Source organism: Elephas maximus, chromosome 5 (assembly GCF_024166365.1).
Source record: "Elephas maximus indicus isolate mEleMax1 chromosome 5, mEleMax1 primary haplotype, whole genome shotgun sequence".
NCBI lineage: Eukaryota > Metazoa > Chordata > Mammalia > Proboscidea > Elephantidae > Elephas > Elephas maximus.
Genome location: NC_064823.1, coordinates 116,660,964 through 116,685,149, shown reverse-complemented (window position 1 = coordinate 116,685,149; position 24,186 = coordinate 116,660,964).

The following is a 24,186-nucleotide window of genomic DNA, read 5'->3' as shown; positions in this document are numbered from 1 at the left end:
GGCAGTCATCAGTGGTAACCAGGCACCATCTAGTTCTTCCGGTCTCAGGCTGATATAGTCTCTGGTTACGTGGCCCTTTCTGTCTCTTGGGCTTACCTTGTGTCTTTGATGTTCTTCATTCTCCTTTGCTTCAGGTGGGTAGAGACCAATTGATGCATTTTAGATGGCTGCTTGCTAGCATTGAAGACCCCAGATCCCACTCACCAAAGTGGGATCCAGAATGTTTTCTTAATACATTTTGTTATGCCAGTTGACCTAGATGCCCCCTGAAACCATGGTCCCCAGATCCCTGCCCCTGCTACTCTGATCCTTGAAGTGTTTGGTAGTATTCAAGAAACTTCTCAGCTTTTGGATTAGTCTAATTGTGCTGGCTTCCCCTATGTATTGTGTGTCGTCCTTCCCTTCACCTAAAATAATTCTTGTCTACTATGCAATTAGTAGGAAACCCTGGTGGCATAGTGGTTTAGTGCAACTGTTGCTAACCAAAAGGTCAGCAGTTCGAATCCACCAGCTGCTCCTTGAAAACTCTATGGGGAAGTTCTACTCTGTCCTATGGGGTTGCTATAAGTTGGAATCGATTTGATGGCAACAAGTTTGTTTTTTTTGGTTTTATTCAATTAGTGAGTAACACTCTCCCTCCCACTCTCCCCACCCTAATAGCCATCAAAGAATGTTGTCTTCTGGATTTCAACCTTTTCTTGAGCTCTTATAATAGTGGTCTCATGCAACATTTGCCCTTTTGCAACTGACTAATTTCACTTAGCATAATGCTTTCCAGATTCCTCCATTTTATGAGCTGTTTCATGGATTCATCGTTGTTCTTTATCGTTGTGTAGTATCTCATTATGTGAATATACCATAATTTATTTATCTATTCATGAGATATTCAATATTTTAAACAGCAGCTTTACTCTGGAGAAACAAAAGAACAATCCCTGACATCTGTCCTTGCCCTAATGACTAGGCCAAAGTGTTCCCTGCTGTTGTTGTTAGGTGTTGACAAGTTGGTTCTGACTCACAATGACCCCGTGTACAACAGAACAAAACACTGGCCGGTCCTGTACCATCATCACAGTCGTTGCTGTGTTTGAACTCATTGTTGCAGCCCCTGTGTCAGTCCATCTTGTTGAGGGCCTTCCTCTCTTTCGCTGATCCTCCTCTTTACTATTAATGGATGATTGCAGCTGTTTCTTCCCGTATGAGTCGTGCCACGTCAGCAAATGAAGATCCTGGAAGCTTTACTCCATCCATATCATTAAGGTTGACTATACTTTGAGGGGAAACCCTGGTGGCGTAGTGTTTAAGAACTATGTTTGCTAACCAAAATGTCAGCAGGACTTTTGGAAACTCCTTGGAAACTCTATGGGGCAATTCTGCTCTGTCCTATAGGGTTGCTGTGAGTCAGAATCTCCTCAATGGCAATGGGTTTGGTTTTTGGTTTTATACTTTGAGGAGCAAGTTCTTCCTCAATAGTATTTTGAGTGCCTTCCAACCTGAGGGGCTCATCTTCTGGCACTGTATCAGACAATGTTCTTCTGCTACTGATTAGGTTTTCACTGGCTAATTTTTTTTCAGAAGTGGAAGACCAAGCCCTTTTTCCTACTCTATTTTAGTCTGGAAGCTTCACTGAAACCTGTCCATTACGAGTAACCCTGCTGGTATTCAAAATACTGGTGACATAGCTTCCAGCATCACAGCAACCTGCAAGTCACCACAGCACAACAAACTGACAGACAAGTGGTGAAAGTGTTCCCTACTAAACATAAACAATAAACATAAACGATTCCATAGAATACCAACATCACACAAGGTCACTCTGACTGATGGGATGAGGAAAAAATAAGACTACTTTATAATCATGTAGAAGTGTAGAAAAAGCAAGAGCACTGTGCAACCACAAAATAACCAAGCACCCCTGTTTGGGCTAACATGAATGACTGCTGCTTCTTCATCAATTACAGATTTAGCCCTGCTCCATTCTTCCTACCTCTTAGATGAAGATAACTTGGATCCACACTCATGGAATTGCTCCACTTTCTGACAGTTTCAATCCAGGCATGTGTTTTTGTACTCTGTCCAAAATGACTCCATACAAAGGCCAACTCCTAACCCAAGCCCTTCCTAGTATTCGCTCACTGAGACATGCCATAGTTCCCCATGTTGTGTGGTTTTTTTCAGTGGAAAAAGTTAATGAACCCAACTGTATTTGACTACAGGTGTGTTGCTAGTGGTATTTGGTAGATGAGCACTGACAGTCTGTTAACTTTTCAGCATTTATCTCTAGCTTGCTATTCCTTTCTGAAATCCAAAACCATCAACCAACTATCTACTGCTCAGTTCCAAGGCCTATTTCTCTGGTATGTCATAATTCATAGATTCCAAATGGAAACATCATATACCCTCCCTTACTTGCATCGCTTCATATATTCTTTACCTTAACTAATGGCATTACTTTCCACCAAGTTTTTTAAGACATAAATACAGGAGTAATGTTTTATTCCACACATTGGCATTAAAAGTCTTATGTCTTGGGAAACTCTTCAGTTTCAGGAAGTTTTGTTCACCTCGTAGCAGTTTACACCTCCTAAACATCTTAAACATCTCTTGGTGACCCTGGTGACACAGTGGTGAAGAGCTACAGCTGCTAGCCAAAAGGTCAACAGTTCAAATCTACCATCTGCTCCTTGGAAACCCTATGGGGCAGTTCTATTCTGTCCTATGGGGTCACTATGAGTAGGAATTGACTTGACAGCAATGGTTTGGTTTTTGGTAAACATCTCTTGAAAGGAGCCCTGAGAGTGTAATGGTTAAGAGCTTGACTGAAAATGTCTCTGCAGAAGAAAAATCCTGGCAATCTGCTTCCATTAAGATTACAGACCAGGAAACCCTATGATAGTTCCACTCTGTGCTATAGGGTGGCTCTGAGACAGAATGGACTAGATTGCATACAACAGCCACACAACAAGCACCTGTTGAATTTATCCACTTCTTTAGGTAGCTAATGCCATCTCCTGAGACCAGATTTCTCATAAGATCTCCTTTGTCACCTAGAAAGTTTTTACCTTTCTATTTCATTATGCAGAGTGAATAAGGCAAAGGTAAAGTTCAATTTCAGTTATTTTTTTTTAACACCCTTCATTATTCTCATATTGCCTTTAGAATAGAATCCAAAAGCCTCTGTATTCTCTACAGCAATAACAGGTGTTGGCAAACTACAGACTGTGGACCAAATTCAGCCAGTATGCTTTTTATAAATAAAGTTTTATTGAAATTAAACCATATCCATTAATTTATGTATTGTCTAAGGGTGCTTTCAACCTACGATGACAAAGTTAGCTAGTAGTAAGAGACCTTGTGGCAACCTGGCCTTTACAGAAAAGGTTTGCTAAACATTGCATGGTCCACAGGCTCATACCAGCCCATGAACTGTAATATGATAAATACAAGAATTGAGAGTAAAGATTTAGAAATGTTTATAGCAAGTTGACAGAGTAATTTAATAATCTAATAATAAAAATAAGTTTTCATAGTGAGTATCTTTTTTATTGTTATATTAATTTTTTGTATAAAAAAAAAGGTCCCTGGCACATTGAGTTGTGGGGTGTGTGTGTGTGTGTGTGTGTACGGAGAGAGAGAAAGAAAGAGAGAAGAGGGATGCTCCTTCAAATCAGATATTTTCAGAAGCATTTCTCTACCTGGCTCCTGCTTTGTCTAACCCTTATCTTGTACCGTCTTCCCTCAGCACTTCTGGACTTTCTTTTTCTATAGTGGACCATTCTTGCCTTTATTTCAGAGCTTTGAAAAAGTCAGTCTGAATCTTCTGAATCTCCTACTCTGCCCCTCCCTAAAATCTTTACCTGGCCAGGTATGTTTCAATGTCAACTCAAATACCTCTTCCTCATCCATGCTTTCCTTTATTTCTCCTACCATTCAATGTTAATTAGGGAAGATTTTCCTGTACACTCTTTAATACCTTATACATACTCTTTTATAACAACTACCACACTGCAGATATTAAAAAAAAAATTAAAAGTAGTTAATAGTAGTTGTCAAGGATTTTATTCTTGAATCAAAAATCAATGCCCATGGAAGTAACAGTCAAGAAATCAAATGACACATTGCATTGAGCAAATCTATGACAAAAGACCTCTTTAAATAAAGTGCTAAAAAGCAAAAAGATGTCACTTTGATGATGAAGGTGCACCTAACCCAAAAAAAAAAAAAAAAAAATTTTTTTTTTATTTAACCCAAGCCATGGTATTTTCTTTTTTTAATAATTTATTTTATTTTGTTGTAGTTGTTTTTGTCATTGAGGATATACATAGCAAAGAAATACACCGATTCAAGTTTCCACATATATATTTCATTGACTTTGATAACATTCTTTGTGTTGTGCAATCATTCTCGCCCTCCTTTTCTGCATTGTTCCTCCACCATTAATACACACTCAGTGTCCCCTAAGTTCCTATCTAAACGTTTGAGTTGCTGTTGTCAATTTGATCCATATAGATAGATCTTAAAAGAGAATAATGCTCAAAGCAGACATTCTTTTCTAGTTAATCTAAGATATTCTTTGGTTTTAGGGAGACTTCAGGGGATATTTTTAGTTTTATGTTTAAAGATTATTTTAGGGCAATATATTTTGGGGTTCGTCCAGCCTCCATAGTTCCAGAAAATCTGGATTCCATGACAGTTTGAAATTATCTTCTGCATTTCCCCCCTTTTGATCAGGATTCTTCTATAGAATCCTTGATCAAAATATTCAATACTAGTAGGTGGACAACATCTAGTAATTCTGGTCTCCTGGCAAGAAGGCAGTTGTTTATGGAGGTGATTACCCACAAGTTCCATTCCTTCCCCTCATTCCTGGCTTTCCTTCTTCCTCTGTTGTTCCAGGGGAATAGAGCCCAATTGTTGTGCCATGGATGGTTGCTTCCAAGCTTTTAAGACCTCAGGTACTGTGCAATGAACAATGAACTAGAAGTTAGAACAAAAGCTCTAAATATGTTATTAGGCCAATTAATTAGGATGGCCCATGAAACCCTGACCCTAAACCTCCAAACCGTGTTCCATGAGGTGTTTGGTTGTACCAAGTCATGGTATTTTCAATAGTTTCATACGCATGCAGAAACTGAACAATGAAAATGAAGACCAAAGGAGAATTGATGTATTTGAATTGTGGTGTTGGCAAAGAATATTGAATACACCATGGATTGCCAGAAGAATAAACAAATCTATCTTGGAGGAGGTATAGTCAGAATGCTTCTTAGAAGGGAAGATGGTGAGACTTTGTCTCACTTACTTTGGACATGTTACCAGGGAGGACAAGTCTCTGGAGAAGACCATCATGTTTGGTAAAGTAAGGGTCAATGAAAAAGAGGAAGACCCTCAGTGCAATGGATTGGCACAGTGGCTGCAACAATGGGCTCAAACATAGCAATGATTATGAGGATGGTGCAGGACAGGGCAGCATTTCATTCTGTTATAAGTAGGGTAACTGTAAGTCCAAGCCAAATCAATGGCACTGTCTTAGTCATTTAGTGCTAATATAATAGAAATACCACAAGCGAATGGCTTTAACAAAAGGAAATTTATTTCCTCACAGTAAAGCAGGCTAAAAGTCCAAATTCAGGGCATCAGCTCCAGGGGAAGGCTTTCTCTCTCTCTTGCCTTCTCATCAGTCTTCTCTGGACTAGGAGCTTTTCTGTGCAGGGACCCCAGGTCCAAATGACATGCTCTGCTCCTGGCACTGCTTTCTTGGTGGTATGAGGTGCCCCTGTCTCTCTGATCTTTTCTTTTATAACTCAAAATAGATTGCCTCAAGACACAATCCAATCTTGTAGATTCAGTCCTGCCTTACTGACACAACTGCCACCCATCCTCCCTCACTAACATCATAGAGGAAGAATTTACAACATACAGGAATATCACACAATACTGGGAATCATGGCCCAGTCAAATTCAAACACACATTTTTGGGGGGACATAATTCACACCCTCAACATGACCAGGCAATTCACAGTGGCCCATATTACAGCTTTCCTTGACACCTTCCTGAAGTTATCCATGCCTGTCCACTGGATGTACTTGTGGCCAAAGGTGGAGCAATCTCTCTTTTGTATAGTTCCTTCATAGGTTCCTAATTCTAATCCACAACAACTGATTCTTCAATAGATATTTTATTGTAAATTCATGAGATTAGGGGCTATCTGTCTTGTTCACCCTGTGTATCCTGTGTCTAAACTATAAAATAAGTGCTTAAACCCAAACAAAATCCATTGCCATCAAGTCGATTCAGACTCATGGTGACCCTATAGGACAGAGTAGAACTGCCCCATAGAGTTTCCAAGGAGCAGCTGGTGGATTTGATCTATCAACCTTTTGGTTAGCAGCCATAGCAGTTAACCACTATGCCACCAGGGTTTGAAAATAAGTGCTTAATAAATATTTATTTGATGACTTTGAATTATGGTGTTGGTGAAGAATGTTGAATATACCATGGACTGCCAGAAGAACGAACAAATCTGTCTTGGAAGAAGTACATTCAGAATTCTCCTAAGTAAGGGTGGCAAGACTTCCTCTCACATACTTTGGACGTGTTATCAGGAGGGATCGGTCCCTAGAGAAGGACATCATGCTTGGTAAAGCAGAGGGTCAACGAAAAAGAGGAAGACCCTCAATGAGATGGATTGACACAGTGGCTGCAACAATGGGTCAAGCATAACAATGATCATGAAGATGGCGCAGGACCAGGCAGTGTTTCATTCTGTTGTATGTTAGGTCACTATGAGTCAGAACTGACCTGATGACACCTAACAACAACAAATATTTATTGAGTGAGTGATCAGTTGAATAAGTGAAAGACAATTTGTAGAGACACAATGGCTGGCTGATTGGGACATAGAAAAGAGACATGGAATCAGAATTTATAGGATAAAAAACAAACCCCATGCATGGTTGGGCATAAAATGGAGTGGAAATAGTTACATGAAAATAAAGTAGATAGGGCAATTACAATAATTTCAAGGGATAAACAACTTTGTTGGACCTCAAAAGCACAAAAACCAAATTCTTAGATTGATTTTGATAAACTTATAAGCATTTACTTTGTGGCAGCCACTGTTGTCAGCCCTTTTCATATACTAATTTTCAAACAATTTTATGATTACATATTATTGTTACACCATTTTATAGATGAGAAAACTGAAGCAGAGAGTGGACAAATCAAATACCTATTCTTATTTAGCTATCTTGTCAGTTGTCTACTGAACATAAACAATAGAGGTAATCAACTCTATTTTTTAATCTGCTTTAAATAGGTTTGATTACTATTTGGATTTTTTTTTTTTTTTTAAAAGCATCATCATTATCATTTACTCCTCTTCAGTTCATAAAGTGCTGTCACTTATTTGTTAGACACAGTGTGTTCACTTGTTTGCTTTTTCACACCCTCAACATGACCAGCCAACTCACAGTGGCCCATATTACAGCTTTCCTTGACACCTTCCTGAAGTTATCCATGCCTGTCCACTGGATGTACTTGTGGCCAAAGGTGGAGGAATCTCTCTTTTGTATAGTTCCTTCACAGGTTCCTAATTCTAAATAAACTGAATAGATTTTATAACTGCATTCATTGGTTTTCATAGGCCTAAATTATTAAAAATATCCATGGCAGTTTTTTCCTGTACTTTCAAATCAATGACTTTCCTTCTTAATCTTTTTAAGATATGCAGGTATGCAGACTAATCTATTGATGATACATTTTAACTACTTTTATATGAAATATTTGTCACATTAAATAATTGAGTGAATTTCTAATTAGCAATTTATTTGTCATATAGAGTTAGCAACAGCAGAATCATTTAATGTTCTTCTGTAAAACTCCCTGTACTGATAATGATTATTTTTGTTAAATTAATTGAATTTGTTATATTGTACAAACCAGTCAGTAATTTTTGTGTTAATGTTGCATAGTTAAGTCATTATGATTTCACTTTGTTTATTAAAATATTTTATTTTGAATATAGAAATGTTATATTACACAGGAAAAATAAGTGCACACAAACTATAACCTTATAAATATTTTATGACTTTTAAAACTTTCAATACCTCCCAAAAAGTAATTGATTCTGACACACTAAAGGAAAAATCTGTCTTCACATTTTAGTGAATGTGCTTGACAACAACTCAAGCTCAGATGTCACTTCCTACAGGAATACTCCATCTGGTCCCCAACCATGGATCGGAAGGAAGCCCCTCCTATGTTTTCTTTCTATAATTTCCCGGTAAGGGTATTTATTACACTTGTGAAAAATATTAATGGGAGGAGTTCAAGGGGTGTATTCAGTTAATTAAATGTGTTATATTGTACAAATCAGTCAATAATTTCTGAGCTAATATTGCTTAGTCAAATCGTAGGGATACATGGATCTTGATTCTGACCAGAACTGTCTCTCTTCAGGAGGACCTATGGAGAAATTAGAACAGAAAGCACAATAGTGTCTTACATTGAGCTGACCTCAATCCACAGTACCAATCGGGAACACTAGACTGAGCTGAACCAGAGCATGGGGCCTAAGAGGCTCCTTGGAAACCCTGGTGGGATAGTGATTAAGAGCCATGGTTGCTAACCAAAAGGTTGGCTGTTCAAATCCACCAAGCACTCTTTGGAAACTCTATGGGTCAGTTCTACTCTGTCCTATAGGGTAGCCATGAGTTGGAATCCATTCGAAAGAAACAGGTTGTTTGTTTTTTTGTTCATGTTATGAGGTTCCTTAACTGTTACTCCTGTTGGAAAATGAAAGTAAAGAGATTTCTGGCATGCGTTGAGTGAGCTTCAGATGAGCAAGAGTACTGAAAATAGAGAAGGGAGGCCCTGATTTTATTAATGAATTACATCTATTGTGAGCAAGCTATGGGCCAATCCTTTGAAAAGACACTGTCCCTGGCCTCATGGAGCTTATGGTTTCCTGGTATAACACATTTAATTGTCTCCCTTAGTTGACAGTAAGCTCTCTGAGGGCATGGGCCACATTTGTCCTATATACCAGTCCAGTCTGACATATAGCATAGTGCTCCCAATGCAGCAAGTGTTTAAAATATGCTTGTCTATGTATTGTCCGACTCGACGGCACTGGACTGGGTTATGTATTGTCCAGAATGTACTGGGTGCTTAGACCTATGTCCTCATTGTTGATAAATATATATGAGTATTGGACTCGATTTGATCTATAGAGAAAATATGCTGCATATTTCTAGATGTAGAAGAAAACTCATTTGCCCAGTTTCTCCACTGTGTGCTCTCTATTGAGAAGGCTTTTCTCTCAGGATTGCAAGCTTCAGCTGTTCAGGTAAACCCAGAGTGCACATGCAACAGCATCTGCTTGAGGTGGCTTTACTGTCAGTAAATATACACTCAAATTATTAACAAATAAGAATCTTCGGATTCCTGGAAAACTCAAAAATTAATTAAAGAATGTGAACCCAGTGTCATTTGATATTTTTATTAATAGTCTTGGCCTTGAACCTGAAATCCAAAGAAATGAAAAATAACGAAAAATATTTTTTTCAATTCTGTGATTCCAAAGGATGGATTATTGTACTAAAAAACCAAAATAAGTAGTACCTGATAGGACATTGTTAAAATAGCTGAAATACCATCACCCACAACATTTGTTCAAGGCCAATTTTGCCCTCCTTTCCTCTGAAGTGAAATGAAACTGCATAGATTCATCCTTCTAGCCACCTCCTCTTCATTTTCTTTTATGTTGGAGGAAGAGTAGAATATCCTTATGTAGTAAAGTTAAAAAAACAAAAGGAAAAGCAAGGGCACTAGTATTACGAACAGAAGTTGGGCAAGTGTCACATGACAGTTTTACCCTCACTTCCTTTTTCTATAGATCCATAAAGCCTTGTAAATAACCCTGAAACATAAGTTGGGAAAACAGACACTTTGGGAAAAGGAATACATAAAGGAAACCCTTTTGTCTAGGAAACATAAATGACATGGAACTACTTCTGATTTGTTAATTTTTTATAGAATCTACAAATGCAGGGAAAATGAAAAGACCCTATAGACATTAACATCATTTACTGAAAGCAAACTGAAACTAAGGGGATATATATATTAAAAGCAACTTACTGAAATTCAATAAAAAGTAAAATGTGAATACCTGTGAAAAGGACAATAAAATAAGATATAAACGTTAGGAAGCTTTTTGTCAAATATTTTACTTTTTATATATCCAAAATTTTAAATAATAATGAATATAATCATGCAACAAATATTGATCACATAAATATTAAAAATACCTAAGAGATTAAATAATTTAGAGCATCCCATTTGAAAAACCATCTGTATGTTTATGATTTGTCACTCTTCTGTATGATATACTGTATGATATACTTCAAGAAAAAGTTAAAAAACATTAGAAAGTTATGAGTATAATAAAATCAATTACTTTAATAGGCTTATTGACACAAGAAGAAAACCATAATGATCACACTACTGGCACTGTTTACTTCAGGAAACACTGTCCCACTCACAGACTCATAATAATCATGTGAAGAAGGTTGTGACAGGTAGTGGCTTAGTCTTAAAAATGAGAATATGGGGCCCATAGAAGAGAGTCACCTTCATGTACAGTTTGTTGATGTTCAATAATGTCAAGTTGGCTCCTACTCATAGCTACCTTATATGTACAACAGAACTAAACACTGCCCCGTCCTGCAGCATCCTCACAATAGTTGCTATGTTTGAGCTAATTGTTGCAACTACTGTATCAATTCATCATGTAAAGCAATAAAACATAAAGCCAAGACAAAAATGAAAGGTTTTCTGTTAGGTCACTCCCTTTTTTTATGGGCCTGAAAGATTCTACTACTTAATTAGCAGGGAGTTGAGTACTCTATAGTTCCTATCAAGTAAAAACAAATCAAATCAAACAAGCAGAAGAACAGTGTCAGTATTCCATTCCAACAAAGCCAGATTAAGGCATGTGAGGGTTCTAAATACTGATAATCTGTGGTGTCCCCTTCTCTGTTTACTCATACATTGGAACAGGATATGTGAGTTATATATATAAATGCATATAGACATATATATATGTCTATACATACACATATGGAAACCCTGGTGGTGTAGTGGTTAAGAGCTATGGCTGCTAACCAAAAGGTCAGCAGTTCGAATCCACCAGGTGCTCCTTGGAAACCCTATGAGTCAGTTCTACTCTGCCCTATAGGGTCGCTATGAGTCAGAATCGACTTGACAGTGATGGGTTTGGTTTGGTTTTGATTATATATACATATATGTGTATAAACATATGTATATATATATTTGTGTGTGTGTATTTTAGCAATTCATGATGTAATCTCTTTTTAATGTGACTATAATATTAATGGGAGCCTTGGTGGCACAGTGGTTAAGACTTACAGCTGCTAATCAAAAGGTCGACAGTTCGAATCCACTAGCCGCTCCTTCGAAACCCTATGGGGCAGTTCTACTCTGTCCTGTAGAGACACTATGAGTAGGAATCAACTCGATGGCAGTGGATTTTTTTTTTTTTTTTAAATAATATTAACAACTGAACTCAAAAGTGGCATATGCCATTTTAGCAGAGTAAGATGAACTGGATTTTAAATTTTAGTGGATAGGGGGTACTATGATTTTTTACTATATACCACGTTTTCCACAAAAAGAATATTCCACATATTCTAGAATAAAGAAAATGAGTCAGTGAACTTAGTTGTTTCAACAACCAGTATAAAAATTGTGTTGATCTTCAATAAGAAAAAACTTTCACCAGTTTTGCTTTAAATGACTCATATTTCAATTTTGATACTTGTTTCATAATAAATGCTATAATTATAACTGAACAAATGAAAAGATGTCATACAAGAAAATTTAATCATTAGAAAATAAATGTTACAACAAATTACTATAGATTTATTTTTAGACAGATCTTTCATCTCTAACTTGTTATAATTAAAAACTGTGATCATTAAGGTTGTGTGTCAACTTGGCTAGGCCATAATTCTCAGTCATTTGACAGTTATGATGTAGTCTGGTAGTTGTGTGATGGTGTGATCACCTCCATGGTGAGATGTGATGTAATGTGATTCTGCTGTGAGTAGCCAATAAGTTGAAAGGGAGTTTTCTTTGAGGGTGTGGCCTGCATCGAATTTAAGTGGACTCTCTGGCAAGGCTAGCAGGCTTTTTCCTGCTCTGGACCCTACAGCTGGCTCCTGCTTGTCTGACCTCCAGTTCTTGGGACCAGAGCTAGCAGCTTACCTGGAGTCTTGCCTGCCAATCTTGGTATTTGTTGGTCTTCTCAGCCTGTGAGCAAGAGCCCTGCTGTCTGACCTGCCAACCTTGGGTTTGCTAGTCCCTGAGGCTACGTGAATCAGGAGAGGCCTCCATCCTGACCTATGGATTTGGGGCATTCCAGTCTCTAAAACTGCGTGATAGAGAATACAGTAGCCACTCCCTCTTATAATTTTCACCAGTAGCTTTGTACCCTAGAAATGCTCTGGCTACAAAACCTTGTTTGTTTACCATCCAGAAATTTTCAACGTGAATTTTCAAATGGTCCAGTGTGATGTTGACAGTCACTTGGCCCTCTTTTGATCCAATAATTTACGTCATTAGAAGAAAACTTATTTCAAAAGCTGGATCTGTATTTCTATTACTCATGGGGTCTGCCAATGAGACAATTTCAGATTCTAAAATTCTACACCATTATTATCATTTTTTTTTTTTTTACTACAGAAGGAATGGATGCAGAATTTGAAACAAATTCTGCTATATTCATATTGCTATTAGTAATTTCAACACTAGGATACTAGTACAATGATTCAAACCCATTAAACATGAGTATTTGATGGAAGAAGTCTCTTCTGATTCATTACTTTTTAAAAAGGAAGTTAAATTTGGAATTGTCTTTAGGAATTCACAAATCCTTTTCTTTTTATCCTCTTTGAGTTTTTGTTTTTGTGCTCCACTTAGTTGTTGCCATTTCAGTTTACCCGGACATGAAATTATATCACTTTTTAAATTTGGTTCTACCATAGAAAATAAATCTGATTGATTGAAAATAAACACAATTTATAAAAAAAGCAAAATTTATAAAAGTTATATTTAAATTTGGACATTAACACAAAAATTTGTATTTGAAAATTAGAAAGTGAAAAAACAAAACATTATTTGGAACAAGTAATCTTGTTCTTTAGGTCTAAGATAGTCAAAAGAAATAATATTTATATGGCAGTCAGAAATAATTATATTCATTTGTCATACAATGTTTGTTGGCAGGCCCTTTGAAGATCTCAAAAACTTGCACATTCATTTTCTGTCCTTTGATGGTGCATCTTCTTGGTGCATTGGACTACTGCTCATACCTGATGGAGGTGAGAGCCATCACAAAGAGCATGATACAAATATAAGGATACGCTTAGGCTGAAGATGCATTTTGGTTCACTTTGTGCAAGACAAGACGAGATTATAGTGCCACTGGCGTGTTCCTATGTGGTTGATGAGAGAGAATTGAATGTGAGGTTATACCCGATCGATCTGAAATAAAAAGGAAAATATTATTGTTATCATTTAAAAATTTATAAAATTTACGTTTTATTTCTTTGTGGAATTGATCAACTAGCACGTTCAGAGATATGTACATAATTGATCTAACAATAGCATCACTTCTCCATAAGTAAGCTTGTTTTGCGAGCCACAGCAGTATCAATCAACTCCTTAAAAGAAAGTCAGTCTGAAGGGAAATGGAAAATAAAATGCACTTATATAATTTTTATTATCTAAGTATTAAAAAGTATTAGTTTGGTTTATTTCCTGGAGGAACTGCTCAATTTCCTTACATGGAGATACGTAAATATTCTGATAAAATATAAACGTAATGTTCTGAAAAATACCCTTTGTTGCTTTCTTGTAAGACATATTTAGAGACATACTCATTTATTGCAAAACAGAAACATATTTTGCATGATAAATAAATATTGAATTCTGTGTACTCTAAATGTGCTTAACATAACACCTAGTTTTTTAGCGTACATAGAGTAATATCAAGCACTGTGTCCCACACAACAGACAATAAAGAATGAAACTCGCTTGATACATAAATTAAAATTTTCTCATTAGATAAATATTAATTTCCCAGTATTTTTTGATATTTGCTATGTTACTATTAAGTTATTACCCATGTTAGTATTATACTAAATGTATGCTAGATTATGTCCATGTGTATACCAAGCATATTTTAACGTTATAAATATTATTGTTTACAAAACTTAGGACATAACTCTGTATGCAAATACCATACAGTTAAAAAGTAACTTGATTGAATTCATTGTAGTGGTTTTAGTTATTTGAGTTCCCTTGCTTTTGCCTGTTATCTGGGACTGGAGTTTTCAGTTGTTGTTTACCAGGACATGGGCAAGAGCATATCCTTGTGTTTGTATCATGGCAAAGAGCATTGCTGGCCCTCCTGGCTGAAGTTGCTGGATCAGCAGATGTGGAGGTACAAGACAGTTCTCTGAAAAGGAATCCGACACCTCTTATCTATTAATATGATCTGTCCTTTGCCCAGTAAACACTCATATTGGATTCAGTTGCATATTAGGTGAATGTAGCAAGAGTTAGGCCCAACAGCTTACTCTCATGTTTTGTTTATTGGAAAGAAATAGTATATGCCTGAGAGACTTCTAGAGATAAGGAGTTTCAATTATAAGGGAAGGGACCATAGGAGACAGATGTCAACGGAGATATTGAAGTGGTAGGGGTTCATAGCTTAAACAACCTCGTGTGTGGGCATCCTCATGACCCTGCATGAGCTTTATTTCCAACCAGCAGATTCTCATGCACTAGAGCTGGTATCAGTCTCGTTTAGTGCCCTGCCAATTCCTTTCCACTGCAGCACTCACTTTTCTTTGTGTCCTATTTGCTTGGCATCTATGGGTCTTTGCGTTGGACAACTGCTGCCTTAAGCATGTGCTTGCCTTGCTTATTGGATAATCCATCCCTGCATTCCACTAGCTCTAAACAAATGAAGAGGCTGAATATACTCGAGGTTTTTAATCTTTCCTCATCTCACAAGGTGCTACAAAATAAACTTCAAGATCCTGACATTAGAGAGCTTCCTTATTCATAAACCGTTCGAGATGTGTTGAAACTAGTCTAACTGACTGGGTCAGTGGTTCCCAAACTTTGTCACATATTAGTGTATGAAGCTTTAAAAATCTCCAGTGCCCAGAGACTTCCCATACCAATTAAACCAATATGTCTGATGGTGGGAGTTAAGCACAACATTTTTTAAAGATCCACAGTGAACACAAGTTTGGGAACCATTGGACTGGGTCAAGAAAGTGATTAGCCACGTATGATTCTAGATCACCTTCTCTATACTTCTGCCTCTCACGTTTTCCTGACAATAAAAAGCACATTATGGAGTTTATTAAATTCATGATCATCCCAGGCTTTCCCTTGGAAATTCTGATTCAGACAGCCGGAGAAGGTACCCAGAAATACGTATTTTTAACAAGTTCTTCCCAGTGATTCTCAGCTCAGGAGGGTTTGGAAAAATATTGCTAAGAGGTGATCAGTGATACAGAATTTATTGGAAACCAATGTCCCTTCCAGGAAGAAATCCCAAGGGATGTTTTAAATTTTCTCTATAATAAGATATAAGAGACTCTGCTATAGGGAGAAATTCTTTATATTTTCCATAATAGAAATGTATTAGTTCTAATATAATACAAACTTTAATAGTATCTAATTCCCCTGCTCTTTGACAGTAAACAAATCTTCCCTTATCTTGTAACTACAAAAAAGGCTTTCAGATTTACACAAACTCGTAAAGAAGTCAAACTATCAGTCTATGTAATTTGCACCTTCTCTATTGGGTTTTTTTTTTTTCAATTGGTTTTAGAATATATATGTTAAAAAAAACTTATTATTGAACACATGTACAAAATATTCTGAAAGTTTTACTCTAATTTGCCAAGTGACAAAGTGGTTGGAAAAATATATAGCTCACAAGATCTCACACCATTCAAAGTATAATAGTCATATAACTCCCTAAACATTATACAAAGAGTATTGTGACGGGTAATGTTTAGCATTTTGAAGAGATTAGAGAGCTGGGTACTAAGTAATACATTTAAAACAGTGATTCTCTAAAAGTATGGTCCTAGAATCAGCAGCATCAGCAGCTGGGTTCGATAATTCATTGCAATGGCCACACAGAACTCACAGACATACCCACAGTTATGTGGTTTAATAGGGAAGTAACGGGCTACAGCTTAGGATCAGGATCAACTTGGAAGTAATAGGATTCAACTCAGGAGACAGGATGCAGTTCGTCAACAAGTACAGCTTCCCACCAGGCCAGCTCACTTGGCCACTCTCAATCCTGCACATAAGCAGGCTGCCCTTCTCAGCCATACTAGCTGAGTTTTCTGGGCAGGTCTCCTCTCGGACCCCTTAGGATAGGTCTCCTCTCAGCCTCCTCTTGACCTTCAAGCCTGGCCCCCTCTCAACCTTAGGGTTACCACTCTCAGCACAGCCAGGGCATCAGCCATTGCCAACGCCAGGCAGTGTGGCCCTATCACTGCTGCTTGCTGTGCTAGGTATTTGCCTGCACAGAACCAGACTGTGGCTCTGTCCCTTTTTTGGGGCACCCAGCTCCACTGGTGACCTCCTGCCTGAAGCTGTCCAGCTTTGCTCGGTGGGCTGACTCTCCCACCAGGGCCATGTCCAGGTCTAGTGGTTCCCGACTCTCATAGTGCTGCTCCCATTTCTTTGCCACTCAGCTGTGCTTGCTGATTTATGCTGTCTCATGCAATCTCATGCTTTCTCAAACTGTCTTTACTGTTATATATCTTGACCCCTTTTACAGCCCTTTTAGGAGATCCCTTCCTCCTCTCTCTCTCTCTCTTTCCCTCTCAAAAATCTGTGGGGTTGTCCTTTTATAAAATCAAACTCCTTGCAATTTCAGGGCATGACCCTTCCAGCAGGAGCAAGAGCAACCAGTGTCCTCAGGGGACCACAAGACAGACAATCCTTTTGGGTGTTTTTTCAAACAATTATTTAAATATCAAACTGACCAGTCCCCACAATGTACATAAAAGAGAGCAATCACAGGGCAGACTGAGACCCAATCATTGTTGGTAGAATTGTAAGCCTAGACCCAGAAAGGTCACACATAAGAAAAATCCATTGCACTGCAACCCTTTACCAAACATTACGAAAAAGGGATCCTTACATCAAATAAGTATTATACATTACTTTGGTGTATTGCAAGACAATTAGGCTGTAGCCAAAATACAAATAATTATATGGTCTCTAGATTATTGAAATTTAAAGTAAATGCAACTTAGGTTGAGGTTTTGAACCAACTAACTAACCTGACACATTATACTCTTGCAATCTAGCTGAGTCAGAGCAAGACTTTGAAATGTTGGACCGGAAAAGCAAGACATATTCTTATAGCCTGGCTAAGATTGACAATGTCAAACAGCGATAAGTTTTACATCATTTAAAGAGAAAATACTTCCTCTCTATAATGTAAGAATGATGACACTGTAGTCCATTTACTTGGTGCATTAAAGCATGCTCTTATGAGTTATATTTCATGTAGCTGTATTGGGTTACTTCTCATATATCCACATATTCTAAGTTATGCTGCTTGCAACCAAAACTGTGAACATTCTTCCTTGTTGTTATTGGTGCTTGCCATCAACGTTGTCATTGTTGGTTGCCATCAAGATTACTCTGAGTTGTGGAGACTCCAAGTGTTCAGAGCAGAACTGCACTTCATAGGGTTCCTCAAGGCTATGACCTTTCAAAAGAAGATCACCAAAGCTTACTTCCGAAGTTCCTTTGGGCGGATTTTAACCACAATTTGCACCACCCAGAAACTCTGTAAAATAAGTAGTTGGGGAATACCTACGGACCATGAATGAATCATAATCTTAAGATGTTAGTCTCATTAACATAGGTGTAGCTTTGTATTAGCGGTCCTTAAAAAAAAAAGAAAAAAAAAATTTTTTTTTAGGTGGCGCATAATGAGCCTTGATGGTTCAATGGTTAAAGCAATCAGCTGCTAACCAAAAAAGTCAGCAGTTCAAACCCAACAGCCATTCTGCAGGAGGAAAGACCTGGAGATCTGCCCCTGTGAAGAGCCCAGACTAGGAAATGCTATGGGGCAGTTCTACTCTATCCCATGCGGTTATTATGAGTCAGAATTGACTCAATGGCACAAAGCAACAACAGGTGAACAGTTAAGTGCTTGACAATTAGTTGAAAGGTTGGGTGTTCAAATCCACCTAGAAGAGCCTCAGGAGACAGAACTTGCAATCTTCTTCTGAAAAGTAAACCATTGCAAACCATACGGAGCAGGTCTATTCTGCACACACAGGGTCACCATGAATTAGAATTGACTCAATGGCAACTAACAACAATTTTACACTGGCTTTTGAAATGTTGGCCTCAAATTATAACTAAACACTTTTCTACCTTCCACACTGAGATGACTTATGAAAAATAATTAGGCTGAAGCTCTGTCTCATGGGAGACTCAAGAATCAGAGCTCTGTCAATCTGTTGTTGTTATTTAAGAAGTAACATTCTAGACTTGTTTATTGGTTACCATCTTCTGTTTATGCTCTTCTGATTTGTTCTTTTCCTTCCAGTTGTTAAACATTTAATATTTTCTACACTTGATCTCCTACTACCTATTGACCACATAACCTATGTACTTGACCCCAATCATAGGAGGGGATTAGAAAACTCCCTGCGTTAAAACAGTCTTCAGGGGACAATATTTTTTTAGAAAAAATCTCCTCCCATCTCTTTCCATCCTACAGGAAAGAGAATAGTGTGTTTACTGGAAAAGTTAAATATTATATACAATTTAGTAGGCATAACCCTCTTAGGCTAGGTTTCTTTTTTCTAGAGATCCTTCATTTGGATGAAAAAGGTAGACTTTATGGGAAAGTGAGCAGGGAGGAGCTAGATACTAAGATCTGACACAAGTCTAGACATTAACCTATACCAGTCAAGTATGTATTTAATTTCTATATTTTTCAACTAAGATCACCAGAAAAGAAACCAAAAATATAGAGACAATGGGTACAAAGACCTAGCCAGAAATACTCTGTGCATATGCAGAAATAATGTATATAAATATATTTTTTTATTGTCCATAGAAACATTTTTTTCTCAATAACTTGAAGACAAAGAACAGATTTCTAAAGAGTAACTTGGTATTCAGTGATTTGAGTTCCTATTTTTAAGACAGAAGACAAGGCAAGATATTGAAACTTTCATCAGCCAGATTATACACATACTTACCTAGCTAAACTTTTCTATCTTTTGGGCTTAGCTATAATTGACCATATTAGATTTTCATTCCAACTAATCTGACATTTCTTGTTTTTCTCAATAACTTACACTTGGAGCTTTAGGGACTCTATATTTTCCTTTCCATAAAGAAAAATCGTATTTTGTACTCTACTTATAATCTTTATTGAATTTGAGATGGTTGATGATATTCACCACTAGAATTTTCTTTGTATAAAGCTTTAAAAATATCAGTGTAATTGGAAACAAGAAACGGCTAAAACTGCTTTCAACTAAAAAAGCTAAATTACTAATTCAAATACTTTTGTATTTTTTCTTTTCAAAAGAACCTTTATTGCACATCAACTGATTTATGTTGGAAGAAATATGCAGCTCAGCTATATCAGAGGTTAGTTCAAAATCCGTAAGTATATCTAGGTATTTCTATAGATAGGATATTTATATGACAAGAAAGCTCTTGGTAAAAGAAAGCTTGTTATATTAATAAAAGTAATATTTATATTATATATTCTAGACCAAATCTATCCTGTGTATCACTTCTTTATTCACTGTAAGTAAATTGATATTGTTTACATGGATATTATTACAAATTTAGTGTTCTTCCCATTATACTCAGATTTCTGATTCAGTTCCCTTTTCCCAATAAAGAAAATAGCATATATTAGGCAAATAGAATATCTGTAGCTGTAAAAGAAATAAACATTTTATGTGAAGTAAGCATATGCAGAAAACACTGGTAGCGTAGTGGTTAAGAGCTACGGGTGCTAACCAAAAGATCGGCAGTTCAAAGCCACCAGGTGCTCCTTGGAAACTTTATGGGACAGTTCTACTTTGTCCTATAGGGTCGCTATGAGTCGGAATCGACTCGATGGCAGTGGGTTTTGGTTTTGGAAGCATATGCATACATATTAGAGATAAATAGAGATGTTTCTAGGTAACTAAGGAGTTTCAAAGGAAGGAAGAATACAAAAAATGAAAAAAAAAAAAGGATCACTTAATGTTAGAAGCAATAAGCAGACGCCTGACTGAACACAGTAAAGGAGGAAAGAGATGGTAAGGGGAGACAGTTCAAGAAAAAAAAAGTAGAAGACAATGTCCTATTTAAATATGTATCTTAAACTTAACAAACGTAGTTTACTCCCAGAATGTCCCATTAATGCTTAGGGCATCCAATAAACTATCCAACTCCCAACCAGAGCTTACAACTCTAAGGTTAAATTGAGGAGAAAAAAAAAAAAAAAAAAGACTCTGTGATATGTTCAGTGGAATCACTTACTGGGTCGCTTACAATAAAAGGTCCTGGTACAATTATCCACTGCATATTGGTTAAGTAGATGGAACAAATTGCATCTAGGTCAAAGACCAATGTAGAAAATTTCCTGCACAAGTAGAGCTTCTGGAGAAAACATTTTGTGAACTTTGAACTCTTGACTTGGAATCCCATTATGCTCAGATATTTCCACAGAAAACCACAATTTTCTGTGCCAGCCATAACGAGGCTAAGGTTTACCAGACACCCTGGTGAGGTAGGAGGCATGTTTAAGACATGGGGCTATCTGTTTTTCAATAGAAAAAAAAAAAAGAAAAATCTTGAAAAAGAACCTCATTTTTAGAAAATGCTACAGGACTAATAATGGGAAATGATAATTATGATTTTTAAAAGAGAAACACCTTAAGTGTTTCAATGAATCAGGCACCATTTTAAGAAATATGAATGCATGAACTCATTTAATTCTAAAAACCCTATGACATACATGCTAATAATTTCTTCCTTTTTATAACGTGAAAACTAGGAAGATAAGCAAATTTCTGTGATGACACAGACTTAGTAAGAGACTGTCTCAATTTGAACTGAGGGAGTCAGGTATAGTGTTTTGCTATTAACCACTATGTTCTACTACCACTCTTTGGGTGTTTTATGAATAAATCTAGAACAATAAACATGATAAAGGACATCCTACAAGAAGAAAGCAAGAGGTCATTAAAAAGACAAGAAAAAAAAAAGACCAAAATGGATTTCAGAAGAGACTCTGAAACTTGTTCTTGAATGTGAAGTAACTACAGCTAATTAATGGAAGAAATCATGAAGTAAAAGAGCTGAAAGAAGATTTGAAAGGATGGTTCTAGAAGACAAAGTATTATAATGACTTGTGCAAAGACCTGGAGATAGAAAACCAAAAGGGGAGAACACACTCATTCTCAAGCTGAAAGAACTGAAGAAAAAATTCAAGCCTTGAGTTGCAATGTTAAAGGATTCTATGGGAAAATACTAAACAATTCAGGATACACCAAAAGAAGATGGAAGTAATACACAGAATCATTGTACAAAAAGAATTGGTTGACATTCAACCATTTCAGGAGGTAGCATATGATCAAGAACCAAAGGTACTGAAGAAGGAAGTCCAAGCTGCACTGAAGGCATTGATGAAAAACAAGGCTCCAGGAACTGAAAGAATAACAGTTGAGATGTTTCAACAAACAGATACAGTACTGGAAGTACACTCCTCTATGCCAAAAACTTTGGAAGACAACTATCTGGTGGAACGACTGGAAGAGGTCCATATTTATGCCTATTCCAAAGAAAGATGATCCAACCAAATGCAGAAATCTTTGAACAATATCATTAATATCACATGCAAGTAAAATTTTGCTGAAGATCATTCAAAAGCAGTTGCAGCAGTGCTCAACAGAGAACTACCAGAAATTCAAACTGGATTCAGAAGAGGATGTGGAATGAGGGATATCATTACTGATGTCAGATTTATCCCGGCTGAAAGCAGAGGATACCAGAAAGATGTTTACCTGTGTTTTATTGACTATGCAAAGGCATTCAACTGTGTGGATCATAACAAATTATGGACAACATTGAGAAGAATGGGAATTCTAGAATACTTAATTGTGCTCATGAAGAACCTGTACAGAAATAAAGAGGCAGTCGTTTGAAGAGAACAAGGGGATACTGCATGGTTTAAAGTCAGGGAAGTTGTGTGTCAGGATTGTATGCTTTCACCACACTTATTCAAACTGCATGCTGAGCAAATAATCTGAGAATCTGGACTATATGAAGAACAGGGCATCCAGATTGGAGAAGACTCATTAACAACCTGAGTTATGCAGGTGACATAACCTTGCTTGCTGAAAGTGAAGAGGACTTGAACCACTTACTGATGAAGATCAAAAATCCTCACAACTTGACCAATAAACAACATCGTGATAAACGGAGAAAAGATTGAATTTGTCAAGGATTTCATTTTACTTGGGTTCAAAATCAACACTCATGGAAGCAGCAGTCAAGAAATTGGAGGATAGATTCCATTGGGCAAATTTGTGCAAAAGGCCTCTTTAAATGTTAAGAAGCAAAGATATCACTTTAAGGACTAATTTGGGCCTGAACCAAGCCATGGTGTTTCAATTACCTCGTCAATCAATAAGGAAGACCAAAGAAGAATTGATGTCTTTGAGTTATGGTGCTGAGCAACAATATTGAATGTGCCAGGGACTGCCAAAAGAATGAACAAATCTGTCTCAGAAGAACTACAGCCAGAACGCTCCTTAGAAGCAAGCATGGTGAGACCACGTCTCACATACTTTAGACATGTTATCAGGAGGGATCAGTCCCTGGAGTAGGACATCATGCTTGGTAAAGAAGAGGGCCAGCGAAAAAGAGGAAGACCCTCACGGAGATGGATTGACACAGTGGCTGCAACAATGGGTGCAAGCATAACAAAGATCATGAGGATGGCACACGACTGGGTGGTGTTTCATTCTATTGTGCATAGAGTTGATATGGGTTGGAACTGACTCGACGGCACCTAACAACAACAAAGATTGTGGCTTCACGAAATTCTACAGAGACATAGAAGGCTTTGAGCATGGCTGTACCCAACTACCTGCCGTAGATGAAGTATAACTCTGAGAAAGGAGCACCAGGTCCAAAATAGGGGTCATTTATCAGAATGGCACTCAAAGATAAGCAATATATAGGAAAATAAGCTGCATGGACAAGAGAATAAAAAGTAGTAGTTCACTAAATTTCAGCAAACTGTCATAGAAGCATCTGTATGTTAGTTTGTCATACTGTGGTGGCTTGCATGTTGCTATTATGCTAGAAGTTATGCTACATGTATTTCAAATACCAGCATTACCTGTGGTGACAGGTTTCAGCAGAGCTACCAGTCTAAGAGAGACTAGAAAGAAAGGCCTGACAATCTATTTCCAAAAATTAGTCAGGGAAAACCTTATGGATAACGATAGATCATTGTGCAATATAGTGCTGGAAGATGATCCCTTCCAGTTGGAGGGCACTCAAAATACAACTTGGGAAGAACTGCCTCCTCAAAGTAGAGGTGATCACGTGAATGAAGTAAAGCTTACAGGACCTTCATTTGCTGATGTGACATGACTCAAAATGAGAAGCAACAGCTGTAAATGTCCATTAATAATCAGGATGTGGAATGTACAAAATATGAATCAAGGAAAATTCAAAGTTGTCCAAAATAAAATGAAATTCTTGAAGATCAATACACTAGGCATTAGTGAGGTGAAATGGGCTGGTATTGGCAATTTTAAAAATGACAATCATGTGGTCTACTATGCTGAGAAAGACAAATTGAAGAGGAATAGCGTTACATTCATGGTCAAAAAGAACATTTCGAGTACAATGTTGAAGTACAATGCTGTCAGTGATAGGATAATATCTATAAACCTACCCATTATCTGTTGCTGTCGAGTTGATCCTGACTCATAGAGACCCTGTAGGACAGATGAGAACTCCCCCATAGGGTTTCCAAGGAGCAGTTGGTGGACTCAAACTGCCGG